Source organism: Crinia signifera, chromosome 12 (genome assembly GCF_055691185.1).
Source record: "Crinia signifera chromosome 12, ASM5569118v1, whole genome shotgun sequence".
In the NCBI taxonomy this organism is placed as follows: domain Eukaryota; kingdom Metazoa; phylum Chordata; class Amphibia; order Anura; family Myobatrachidae; genus Crinia; species Crinia signifera.
Window position 1 is genome coordinate 90,724,480 of NC_139228.1, and position 14,168 is coordinate 90,738,647.

The 14,168-nt window shown below is 47.7% G+C and overlaps 1 pseudogene; it reads left to right on the forward strand.

The window, feature by feature from the left end:
* Positions 1-11,325: 11,325 nt before the first annotated feature.
* On the forward strand, positions 11,326-13,751 carry LOC146050947 (18S ribosomal RNA; annotated as a pseudogene).
* The last annotated feature ends 417 nt before the right edge of the window (positions 13,752-14,168 follow it).

Here is a 14,168-nt window from a genome sequence, read left to right on the forward strand (position 1 = left end):
GTTTGTTAACCCTTTAGGTGTTTCACAGGAATTAAAACAAAGTGTAGGTGAAATTTCAAAATTTCTTTTTTTTTGCAGATTTGCAATTTTAATACATTTTTATAAGGAACACAGTACATTTTACTAGAGAAATGTGACTAAAAATTGATTCCCCCAATTCTTTTGTTTTCATAAATATCCTATATGTGGCCCTAGTGTGCACGGTGACCAAACCACAGGCTTCATAATAGAAGGAGCACCTACTTGATTTTGGAGCCTCCTTTTTATGAGATTATTTTTTAGGCACCATGTAGGTTTCAAGGCACCATAAGATGCTAAAAGTTAGGAACCCCCCCACAAGTGACCCCATTTTGCAAACTACACCCCTCAGGGAATTCATCTAGGGGTATAGTGTACATTTCAAACCCCCAGGGGTTTCACCAATTGTGGTACAACTGGGCAGTGAAAATGAAAAATTATTTTTTTTACACAAAAATGCAGTTCTGGCTCCAAATTTGTCATTTTCAGAAGGTATGAAGGAGACAAAGCACCCCAAAATCTGTGCCCCAATTTCTCCCGAGTACGGCAATGCCTCACATGTGACCAAAAAATACCAGTTGGGTGCATGGCAGGACTCAGAAGGGAAGGAGTGATTTTTGGATTTTGCAGCACAGATTCTGGTGGAATTTTGGTGGGTGCTATGTTGCATTAGCAAGACCCCCCAAGCACCAATACAGTGGAACCCCCCCACAAGTCACCCCATTTTGAAAACTACACCCCTCAGGGAATTCATCTAGGGGTATAGTGTACATTTCAAACCCCCAGGGGTTTCACCAATTTTGATACAAGTGGGCAGTGAAAATGAAAAATTACATTTTTTTACACAAAAATGCAGTTCTGGCTCAAAATTTTTCATTTTCAGAAGGTATGAAGGAGAAAAAGCACCCCAAAATCTGTGCCCCAATTTCTCCCGAGTACGGCAATGCCTCACATGTGACCAAAAAATACCAGTTGGGTGCATGGCAGGACTCAGAAGGGAAGGAGTGATTTTTGGATTTTGCAGCACAGATTCTGGTGGAATGAATGGTGGGTGCTATGTTGCACCAATACAGTGGAACCCCCCCACAAGTCACCCCATTTTGCAAAGTACACCCCTCAGGGAATTCATCTAGGGGTATAGTGTACATTTCAAACCCCCAGGGGTTTCACCAATTTTGATACAAGTGGGCAGTGAAAATGAAAAATTACATTTTTTTACACAAAAATGCAGTTCTGGCTCAAAATTTTTCATTTTCAGAAGGTATGAAGGAGACAAAGCACCCCAAAATCTGTGCCCCAATTTCTCCCGAGTACGGCAATGCCTCACATGTGACCAAAAAATACCAGTTGGGTGCATGGCAGGACTCAGAAGGGAAGGAGTGATTTTTGGATTTTGCAGCACAGATTCTGGTGGAATTTTGGTGGGTGCTATGTTGCATTAGCAAGACCCCCCAAGCACCAATACAGTGGAACCCCCCCACAAGTGACCCCATTTTGCAAACTACACCTCTCAGGGAATTCATCTAGGGGTATAGTGTACATTTCAAACCCCCAGGGGTTTCACCAATTTTGATACAAGTGGGCAGTGAACATGAAAAATTACATTTTTTACACAAAAATGCAGTTCTGGCTCAAAATTTTTCATTTTCAGAAGGTATGAAGGAGAAAAAGCACCCCAAAATCTGTGCCCCAATTTCTCCCGAGTACGGCAATGCCTCACATGTGACCAAAAAATACCAGTTGGGTGCATGGCAGGACTCAGAAGGGAAGGAGTGATTTTTGGATTTTGCAGCACAGATTCTGGTGGAATGAATGGTGGGTGCTATGTTGCACCAATACAGTGGAACCCCCCCACAAGTCACCCCATTTTGCAAAGTACACCCCTCAGGGAATTCATCTAGGGGTATAGTGTACATTTCAAACCCCCAGGGGTTTCACCAATTTTGATACAAGTGGGCAGTGAAAATGAAAAATTACATTTTTTTACACAAAAATGCAGTTCTGGCTCAAAATTTTTCATTTTCAGAAGGTATGAAGGAGACAAAGCACCCCAAAATCTGTGCCCCAATTTCTCCCGAGTACGGCAATGCCTCATGTGTGACCAAAAAGTGGCAGGACTCAGAAGGGAAGGAGTGATATTTGGATTTTGCAGCACAAATTCTGGTGGAATGATGGTGGGTGCTATGTCGCATTAGCAAGACCCCCAAAGCACCAATACAGTGGAACCCCCCCACAAGTGACCCCATTTTGCAAACTACACCCCTCAGGGAATTCATCTAGGGGTATAGTGTACATTTCAAACCCCCAGGGGTTTCACCAATTTTGATACAAGTGGGCAGTGAACATGAAAAATTACATTTTTTTACACAAAAATGCAGTTCTGGCTCAAAATTTTTCATTTTCACAAGGAATGAAGGAGACAAAGCACCCCAAAATCTGTGCCCCAATTTCTCCCGAGTACGGCAATGCCTCACGTGACCAAAAAATACCAGTTGGGTGCATGGCAGGACTCAGAAGGGAAGGAGTGATTTTTGGATTTTGCGGCTCAGATTCTGGTGGAATGAATGGTGGGTGCTATGTGGCATTAGCAAGACCCCCGAAGCACGGTGAAATTATGAACCTAATATTCCATAGATGTGTGGTATATTTTAAAACACTCCTTTATACATAGGCCGGGTTTGTCGGGGCAAGTGTCACACTGGAAAATAGTTTGCTTTCTTATTCCCTTTTTATAGCAAACTTTGCACCTTTTTTGTGTCCTGCCCTTTTTTCCAGTGGAGGGGATTTCATCAGGAAAATGCTGCCCTGGTACAATACGGGGGCCAGTACTAGAAGTACTGGGGCCCTCTGCCTGCTGGTTCCCAAATATTAGGCCCTTTATGACTTCCTCTTGAAAGTGCATAAATGTCCCCCTCTGGCCGGTAGAACGGAATAGCACGTAAGCGTTATACAGTGCCATCTGGATGATATACACGGCCACCTTCTTGTACCAGATTTTTGTTTTCCGCAGGGCACTGTACGGCTTCAGTACCTGATCTGAAAGATCCACTCCGCCCATGTACCTATTGTAATCCAGGATACAATTAGGTTTTGAGGTGTGGGTACTGGTACCTCGTACAGGGACGGAGGTGGTACTGTCTCCGTGAATTGTTGTCAGTATAAGGACATCCCTCTTGTCCTTATATTTGACCAACAACATATTTTCGTTGCATATTCCCCTGCTTTCACCCCTTCTCATTACTTGGGCAATGTGCGTTTTTGGGAGGCCTCTTTGGTTCTTGCGCACAGTACCGCAAGCTGCTGTACCTCTTGAACCAAGGGCCTTAAACAGGGGGATGCTGGTGTAAAAGTTATCCACATAGAGGTGATAACCTTTATCCAGGAAGGGGTGCACTAAATCCCAGACAATTTTCCCACTAACACCTACGAGGGAGGGGGGGCATTCTGGCGGTTCAATTCTTGAATCCTTCCCTTCATAAACCCTAAACCTGTGGGTGTACCCTGAGGTGCTTTCACACAGTTTATACATTTTTATGCCATACCTTGCCCTCTTACTGGGAAGGTACTGGCGGAATTTAACCCTTCCTTTAAAATGTATAAGGGATTCGTCGATACAAATAAATTTTTCAGGGATGTACACCTCTTCAAATTTGGCACTGAAATGATCAATGACCGGCCTGACTTTGAATAGCCGGTCAAAGGTGGGATCATCTCTGGGTGGGCACTGTGCATTATCGGTGTAATGTATAAATTTAAGAATTGTCTCAAATCGAGTCCGGGTCATGGCCATACGGTAAAATGGAGTACTGTACAGAACATCTGTACTCCAATATTGCCTAATTTCTGGCTTTTTTACTATGCCCATATGAAACACCAGACCCCAAAACGTCATCATCTCTACTGCATCTACAGGGGTCCACCTAGCAAATGATGACGTGGGGTTTTGAGCAATAAACTGCTGGGCATATAAATTAGTTTGGTCCACCATTAAATTTATAAAATCATCAGAGAAAAATAATTTGAAAAAGTCAATTTCTCTGAGACCTGTGGAATCAAATTGGATTCCTGGCATGGCCAAAAACTCAGGAACCTGGGGCTCAAAATTGTCTGGTGGTGGGGTCCATACGAGATCAATTATTGGGGGGGGGTCTCAGCTGCTCTACGGGGGCGTCTTTGAGGGGGTCCCTCATCACCAGAGGAGGAAGAGGAGCTTAAGGCGAATCCTTCAAATTCCCCGCTTGCATCACTGGCTGTGTCAGAGTCAGAAGCAAGCATGGCATATGCCTCCTCCACTGAATACATTCTCCTGGATGACTGGGAGGACATTTGGGAGGACATTTGGGAGGACATTTGGGATGCCATTTTTATTTTTGTGTTACTGGTAGTGAAATGTTTCAACACGTGTATAGTGTAGGGGGGGGGTACAAACTTTATTTCAATCCGGGGGGTATGTAGTGTGTAGTGTGTATGTGGTGCAGAAAAAAAAAATACTTTATACCAATAAAAAAAAAAAAATGAAGGGGTTAAAAATAAAAAATTTAAGGGGTTAAAAAAAAAAAAAAGGTCCTGCGCCAAAAATTGAGCACAGATGTTGGTCAGTAACGTCTGTCACTGAACAGCGCTCAAAGGCAACAGGAATTTGATCAAAAAAAAAAAAAATAGATCAACCCTGTGCCGAAAAAGATGATCAGTGATGTACGTCACTGATCAGCGCACAGCGGCCACAGGACACCCACAAAATCACAGTGTGTGTAAAAAAAAAAATTAAAAAAAGACCCCACAGCACACACACAAAAAAAAAGGTGATCAGTGATGCGACACTGATTACCAGTGAGGTGCAGCAGGTGCACAACCTTTGGTGCAACTGACAGGTATATATAAAAAAAAAAAACCTCTGTACCCCCAAAAAAGTTGCTGATCACCTCAGATATAGTGATCAGCACAAAAGGCGGGGGCAGCAGACACAAAATTTAGCACTCTCTATCACTCTCTGTCACTATCTCTCTCTATCTCTCTATCTCTCACTATCTATCACTCTATGACACTGCAGCAGCAGCACTGACAGGTATATCTATATATAAAAAAAAACCTGCGCCCCCAAAAAGTTGCTGATCAGTTAATTTATACTGATCAGCACAAAAGGAGGGGGCAGCAGTCAGTTATATAAAAAATATATAGCACAATCTGTCACTATCTCTCTCTATCTCTCTCTCTCTATCTCTCTCTATCTCTCTATAACTATCACACTGCAGCAGCACAAAATATAGCACTCTGTCACTAGGCCTCTCTATCTATCTCTCTCTCTCTATCTCTCTCTCTCTATCTATAACTATATCACACTGCAGCAGCACAAAATATAGCACTCTCTGACACTATCTCTCTCGCTATCTCTCTCTATCTCTCTCTATCTCTCTCTATCTCTCTCTATCTCTCTCTCTATCTCTCTATCTAGCTAGTACACTGCAGCAGCACAATTTCACAGGAAGGCACATCTAGCTAGTACACTGCAGCAGCACAATTTCACAGGAAGGCACAAGTAGCAACAGGATCCAGGAAGCAGTGATGAAGCAGCGATCAGGTAAGTATGGAGCAAGTATGGAGCAAGGTTCTGGTCAGTATGGCGGCAGGGGGGTACGGTGACCGCACTGCACGCTATTCCAGACCGGAATGGCGTCTGCAGTGCAGTCACCGTTAGTTTAAATCCCCCTCCTTGGCTGTGATTGGTCCGTCGGTCCGACGGACCAATCACGGCCTTTGGGGGCGGGCGGGGTGAGGTGGGGTGACACCAGTGTCACCCTTACACCCCGCGGTGATTGGTGCTGTACTTTACAGCACCAATCACCTCTGATCCCGTGTCACCGGCGAACGTTATTCGCCGGTGACACAGGAAAACGCTGTGAATGGCTGTTCACACTGAACAGCCAATCACAGCGATCGCCGACGGGGGGGCGGCATTGCAGCCCCCCCTGGGCATGCACGGACATGTCTGCTGTCAGGGACAGCAGACATGTTGAAACTGTCACCGCGTCTATAGACGCGGTGACAGTTTAAATCCATGACGTACATTTACGCCATGTGTCGGGAAGTGCTTCCCGACCATGACGTAAATGTACGTCAAATGTCGGGAAGGGGTTAAGCAGGAGGATATATTTGCTTGTATCCACCCGGTGGGGTCACCGGAGTATGACGTCAGCTTTAACACCTATAATGGCCTACAGGCATTTTGGGGAAAGTGGTCACAGGTAAAGACGAAAGACCCCTGGGTTAAGTATAAGGCTCTTGCTGTAACCAGACAGGAGAGAGTAAGGGTAACGGTTTTAGTAAGGAACGAATCCTTAAGCCCTGTTGATATTTTATTTATTTATTTATTTATTAACAGTTTCTTATATAGCGCATACATATTACGCAGCGCTTTTACAGAGAATATTTGAACATTCACATCAGTCCCTGCCCAGGTGGAGCTTACAATCTATATTCCCTACCACATGTACATGCACACACAGACATTCTAGGGTTAATTTTGTTGGAAGCCAATTAACCTATCTGTATATTTTTGGATTGTGGGAGGAAACCGGAGTACCCGGATATTAACTTTTGGTTGAGGCGTCATGTGCAATGTTTACTGTCTCCTGTAAGTAAAGTGCCTGGTCCTAGAGACGTGTGGGGGGGTGCCTGGTTGGCAATGGTACAACTTGCTGAGGGCAGGCATATCCCCTCTGCAGCATTTATTGGGAGGGACCGCGTTCAATGTTTTTACCCAGGGCAGCCCCGAGTGTGTCACAGATGTGGTGACTTCCGCCATCTAAGTAGGGACTGCCCTGAGGTAAAGTGCTCCAAGTGCAATACCTTGGGGCATGTAGCAAAAGAATGTTCGGTAATCACCTGCAACTTGTGTGGTATTGTGGGCCACACATACAGTGGTTGTTCCGAGGCTTTCCACAATACCCTTTTAGATAGCGAAATGGGGGAGGTGGCAAAAGAGGTAGAGGGACAGGAGGTAGCCAATCAGGTAGTGCAAGAGAGTCAGAAGGAGGCGGCAGACAAGACCAATCCGGTGCCACAGGTGGTGGTGGCCCAGGTCCATCGGGAGGTGGTGGCAGGGCCTTCTGGTGGATCAGCAGGGCAGAATACAATTGTTGAGGCTCCTTTTCAGGTGGTGGGCAAGGGGAAGGGTAAAAGAGGGAAAAGTAAAGGTGCAGAGAAAGTAGTACAGTTGTCCCTCTCTAATACTTTTTTCTCACTGGCCAGTGCGGGGGAGGAGGATGAGGAGGAAGGGGATATAGTGAGAGGTGAAGGTGGGGAGCTGGTCCTGAGGTCTAGGAGGCAGAGGGTAAAGAAGAAGCGTGAAAGGGCGTGTAGTGCTTCCTATGCCCTCAAGGCGGGGAGGAAGGCATGGGCCTCTCCCTCAGAGAGGAAGGCTTTCCTTAAGAAGGGTTATAAGAGCACTGTAGGTGAGAGGAGGACGGTAGAGGACATGGCCCCGCAGGAGGTTGAAGGGGAAGGATCAGTGGTCTTTCCACTGAGGACGGGGACCAGCCATCTATGTTGGCTGGAACCTCCTTGATGGTGGTGGACCCTGGTCCGGATCCTGGGGGTGCTCCGCACCCTGGCTCTCCTGAAGACCCTGGGCCAGATACTTCGGAAGAAGGTGGTGTACCCCAGGATGCGCCCTTGGAGGCTCGGTTGGCCCAGGTGTCTGGGGACGGGGCTCCTTGTAGTAGGGCTCCTTGGGAGGGAGATGATATCCTTGGTATTACAAATGAGGATGAAGTTGTTGCGGGTGTAAAAGTGAAGCGATGGGGTTCAGAGGAATTTCTGGAGGAGAGGCAGGCAAAGAGGAAGTGATCTAGTCCCCGCTCTCGGTGATCCTAAAGGATGCCCCCCCAGCCCGTGAGATTCGCCACGATTAACGTGGCGTCAATCTTATCCGTGCGTGCTCAGCAGTTAGCTTATGATTTTTTTAACTCGTTAAATGCTGATTTTATTTTTTTGCAGGAGACCAGATTGGGGCGGCTCGCGGATATCCACAAAGCGAAAGCGGAGTGGAGACATGGGCCGTCCTTCTGGTCTCTGGCTGCCGAGCCGTACGGAGGGCTGGGGGTACTTTTTACCACCAAGGTTACCATCCAGCGGGTCATCGAGGTGCAAGTGGGCAGGTGTATGATTTTGAATGTCAATCTGAAAGGGCACGACCTGAGGCAAATTAACATCTATGGTCATAATCAGGCCCAAAGACGGGGGGGGGGGTCAAGGACTAATCTGGGCTACGACTCCCTCTTTCTAGCTAGTATATTTAGGCAATCGGGCCTGGTGGATGTGCACGTTCGACACTCCCCAGACCTCACGGGTTTCACCTATCATAGAGGTAGTTGTAGGAGTAGAATAGATAGGTTTTTTGTTAAGGAGAGCTCGAAAACTTCAGTGCCTGAGCTGAAGCCAGTAGAGTTCTCTGATCACGTTTGTCTGTGTGCAACCTTGAACGCCTCAGAGTCCCCCCAGAAAGGACGGGGCCTTTGGCATCTGAACTCCAAACTCCTTGAGAAGGAAGAGATCAGACAGTCCTTTAAGGACTTCTTCCAATCACAGGAGTCACTTTTGGAGGCGGGATGCAGTAGGTCTGAGTGGTGGGAGGTATTTAAAAAAAGAACTTGCAATCTTTTCCGCAGCCTCGTAGCCAAGGAGAACTCGATAAGGTACAGCATCTACCAGGCCTTGAGAAAGAAATCAGATTTCTTGATCTCCGAGCAGGGAGATGGTGGGGAGATCTCCCGGGTGAAGACCCAGATGAAGGAATATCAGTACAATCGGTATGCTTCTTTGGTTCTGGAGAGGGATTATGGAAAGTACCACTCACCAGATCCCTACCAGAACTGTAGGAGTTCGGTTGACTCCAAAGAGGTGAGAGGGTTGCATGATAGCCAGGGTGTTCTCCGCGCGGATCGGGAGGGCATTCTGGAAGTTGTGCGGTCCTTCTACTCTGACCTTCTGTCTGAGAGACTGCCTATCAGAGAAAGGATGGAACGGTTTCTGAGGGAGACTCCTGATCTTGGGAGCCATGGCGGTTCTCTTGAGTCCCTTGGGAATGAGATAACGGTGGACGAGGTCAAGGTGGCTATAGACTCTTTGTCTATAAAGAAGGCCCCAGGTCCGGATGGTTTAACCTCCTAAGATTTTCAAATGTTTTGCTGACCTCTTGGCCCCTCGTCTTGTGGAGGTATTTAATGAGAGCCTCGGTGAGGGTTTACTCTCTCCATCCATGAGACAGTCTGCCCTTATAAGGACTCATCCCGGGTTGAGAATTGGCGCCCCATCGCTCTTCTCAACACGGATAGAAAGATTCTGGCAAAGGTACTGTTCAATAGGCTTATGGAGGTTTCTGAAGCCTTGCTTTCACCTTCTCAGCACTGCACTGTGAAGGGCCGGAGCACCTTTAGTGCCGTCATTGGCGTCCGGGAGGCCTTGGAGCGGTGCAGGGCTGAGAAGTGGGGAAAGAACTTGCTGGCGTTGGATCAGGCAAAGGCTTTTGACAGGGTAAATCATCAGTACCTGTGGGATCTACTGGTAAGGTATGGCCTCCCAGAGAGGGTGGTGAATTGGCTGCGCATGATCTATAGGCATGCCGAGAGCATCCCTCTTGGTAATGGTTGGGTAGGTTCAGCCTTTCCGGTGAATTCAGGTGTTCGGCAGGGCAGCCCTCTAGGCCCCCTCCTGTACGTGTTTGCCATCGATCCCTTCATTAGAAGGCTGGAGGGAGGCATTGTGAGAGGAGTTCAGCTGAGCCCGGAATGTTCACTGGAGGTAGTGGCCTATGCCGACGATGTCACTGTCATCTTGTCTGAACCATCTGAGGCTGATGCAGTGGTATCGGTCATCCAGGAGTACTCGGTGGCGTCGGGTTCCCTGGTTAACCAAGACAAGAGTGATATTTTCTGGATGGGGGAGGAAGGTCAGGAGTTTGATCTTCCGGATGGTCTCCCCCGGGCAAGCCAGGAGATCAAAATCTTAGGAATCAGATTTGGTCCAGGCAATTACGCCACTCAGAATTGGGACTCTAGACTGGTAGAGGCCGGCCAGAAGGTAGAGCGATGGAAGAGGTGGAAGTTGACTCTCCGGGAAAGGGTGGACCTGATCAAGACTTACCTGATCCCTATATTTTTATACGTCAGCTATGTGTGCCTTTTGCCAGAGTCAAGATGGGCGAAGATTTATGCTCTGTTTTTCCAGATGCTCTGGGGAAACAGACTAAATCTTATTAAGAGAACTGTCACCTACCGATCGAGGAGGGAAGGAGGCCTGGGAATGGTCAACCCAGTGCTGTTCTTCCTAATGACCTTTCTTAAGTTTCATTTGGCAAGCCTTCAGTTAGAGGCCCCTCCCCGGTGGGTAGAGGGCTTCAGAGTCTATCCAGGCTTCCTCAACGCCTGGATAGAGGGAGGGTGTGTGAAAAGCCTGCGAGTTAGACATGGATACCTCCCGACCTACGTGGCTTCTGTCTTGAGGGTGACAAGGCGATGGGGCTTGGAAGCGGGAGTAGTCAAAGCCTCTTCTAGGAGGGAGCTGGAGAAGAGGGTTTTGCAATCTCACTTTCATGAACAGCTGTCACTGAGGGACTGCCCGGGTGATTTGTCTTCGAAGGGGCTCGCTTTGGTTAACTCCGAGAGAGTCCCTTTGAAATATTGGGACATTGCCTGGCTCTCCTTTCATGGGAGGCTTTACGTGAGGGGAAACCTGAACTATAGAAATGCTGATGATCGTGGAAGCCCACGGGAGGAGTGTCTGGGGGAGGAGGAGACCATGGACCATTTCCTTCTCAGGTGTCCTTTCAATGTGGAGGTTTATAAGGGAGTGTCCAGGGCCTTGGGTATCCCGTGTCTTTCGGGGCTCAGTTACCCAGAGTGGGCCTATTGGGCGTTCAAGCGGCTGGGTTGTCCACCTTGTTTCTAGTCAGCGTAGTCGTTAGGTACTTCACATGGAATGCACGGTGTCAGGTTTCCATTAGGCAGAAAGTCCTCCCCTGTGATGTGGTGGTTACTGATATTTTGCACGAGGTGTGGAAGTTGCGGGATCTGGAGAGGCGCCGGATGGAGGCTGGGAGATGGGCGAGGCTGTGGCGTCATCTCCGCCCCCCTTGAGCGGGAGGCTTACATTCGGTGGTCTCTCCGGTTTTGGCTTTGCTATCCTTTTCACTCCCTTAGGAATGCATTGACACCTATATACGGTTTTGCATATGCCTGTAGTGTTGGATCATTTTCTCTCTGCATGCGATTGTAAATAGGTTAATGTGGTGTATAGTATTGTATCTTGTTATATATTGATCTTGTCATTATACGCTTATGTTGTGGTGGGCTCACTTTCTACTTTATTTTAACTCTAAGGCCTGTTTTCGGACTCTTAAAGAGGCCTGTCACGGACTGTGATTTTATTTTGAGGAGGGGGCCAAAGTTTCGTTTGTTTATGTATGTTATTTGTAAGAGTGTATATTTCTTTGTTGCAAGTCAAATAAAAAAAATATTTCCAGCTCCAATAGCGTATATTAAAGTTGCTGCAGTTAAAAAGCTCGTAGTTGGATCTCGGGATCGAGCTGGCAGTCCGCCGCAAGGCGAGCTACCGCCTGTCCTAGCCCCTGCTTCTCGGCGCCTCCCCGATGCTCTTGACTGAGTGTCTCGGGGGCCAGAAGCGTTTACTTTGAAAAAATTAGAGTGTTCAAAGCAGGCCCGGTCGCCTGGATACTTCAGCTAGGAATAATGGAATAGGACACCGGTCTCCTATTTTGTTGGTTTTCGGAACTGGGGCCATGATTGAGAGGGACGGCCGGGGGCATCCGTATTGTGCCGCTAGAGGATAAAATCTTGCAAGACGAACCAGAGCGAAAGTATGTAGAGGGATACACACTGCGCTGTCAATCAGAACTGTGGTAGTAATAATGGGTAGTGTAATACAATAAAAATATATATATATATATATATAAGGCACACCAAGCACAATGAGTAGAGGACACACTGTAAATGGATGTAAAAAACTCTTTATATAGACAAAAATTAGATGTAAAGATGAGGTAGGTAATAAACTAAAATTGGAATATAATTAACATTTAAACACATACATATAGGACCACAAATGATTAAAGGTGGGTAATAAACTAAAATTGGAGTATAATTAACATTTATACACATACATATATGACCACAAATAATTTACTAAGATTGAAGGTGGGTAATCATTTAAAATTGGAGTATAATGAGCACAATTACATATATTAATACACAGTAAAATTCCTGATAATTGGACCAGTATAATAAGTATAAAATAGCAGACTTGGTGAATTTCATAAACCACAGTAAGCTGGCGTCCCAGCAGGAATGAAAGGGTGGAAATGAAATAAAGGTAAATACGTCCCCTCAGAGGATTGCCGTTTTGAAGTATACACAGTGAAGGTGTTTATAGCAGCAAAGAGTTAGAGCCAGGTTGACCTGAATTAGCGTGTAAATTGACACGCACAGGAGTTCATGCAGGTGCTGGTAGGCAAAACAGATAAGCAGGCGTCTGTATATTAGTAAAGCGTAGCAGGCACAGTTAGTAGTAAGCCCAAACAGCAGGAGTTTGCGAGTTGCTCTTTGAATAGCGGGTATGGAAACACTCACTGCGTCTTGAGGAAGATGGCACCTCAGCGGGCTGTTTTTGCAGGTAGCCTGTCGGATGGGTTGCACGCCAGAAGCCGGTTTCGGTGCGGGGCTGTACGCCGGGCTGCGTATTTAGAAGATGCGGCAAAAAGGCCTCCAGCCGGGTATAGTCATGGCAGAAGGTCCTGGGACTGGAGATGAGGGCGGAAGTCCGTCACAAGTCTGCTGAGTAAACTGGCGGAAGTGGGGCAACGCGTTTCGTCTCCCAAACCACTTCATTTGCCAAGAATGTTTTCATTAATCAAGATCGAAAGTCGGAGGTTCAAAGACTATCAGATACCGTCGTAGTTCCGACCATAAACGATGCCGACCGGCGATCCAGCGACGTTATTCCCATGACCCGCCGAGCAGCTTCCGGGAAACCAAAGTCTTTGGGTTCCGGGGGGAGTATGGTTGCAAAGCTGAAACTTAAAGGAATTGACGGAAGGGCACCACCAGGAGTGGAGCCTGCGGCTTAATTTGACTCAACACGGGAAACCTCACCCGGCCCGGACACGGAAAGGATTCTGTGGGTGGTGGTGCATGGCCGTTATTAGTTGGTGGAGCGATTTGTCTGGTTAATTCCGATAACAAACGAGACTCCCGCATGCTAACTAGCTACGCGACCCCCGGCGGTCCGCGTCCAGCTTCTTAGAGGGACAAGTGGCGTTTAGCCACACAAGATCGAGCAATAACAGGTCTGTGATGCCCTTAGATGTCCGGGGCTGCACGCACGCTACACTGAACGGACCAGCGTGTCTACCCTTCGCCGACAGGTGCGGGTAACCCGCTGAACCCCGTTCGTGATAGGGATCGGGGATTGCAATTATTCCCCATGAACGAGGAATTCCCAGTAAGTGCGGGTCATAAGCTTGCGTTGATTAAGTCCCTGTCCTTTGTACACACCGCCCGTCGCTATTACCGATTGGATGGTTTAGTGAGGTCCTCGGATCGGCCCCGCCGGGGTCGGAAACGGCCCTGGCGGAGCGCCGAGAAGACGATCAAACTTGACTATCTAGAGGAAGTAAAAGTCGTAACAAGGTTTCTGTAGGTGAACCTGCCGAAGGATCATTAACGGCAGACCTCGTCCGCTTTCGTCAACCTCGATCCCCCCCTCAGCGTCTCAGGGCCTGGGGGGGGACGAGGGGACCCGAGAGCTACCTGGTTGTTCCTGCCAGTAGCATATGCTTGTCTCAAAGATTAAGCCATGCACGTGTAAGTACACACGGCCGGTACAGTGAAACTGCGAATGGCTCATTAAATCAGTTATGGTTCCTTTGATCGCTCGACACTGTTACTTGGATAACTGTGGTAATTCTAGAGCTAATACATGCCGACGAGCGCTGACCCCCAGGGATCCGTGCATTTATCAGTCCAAGACCAATCCGGGGGTACCCGGCGGGTCGGCTCCGGCCTCCCGCCGCCCCCGGCCTCTATGGCGACTCTAGATAACCTCGGGCCGATCGCACGTCCCCGTGACGGCGACGACGC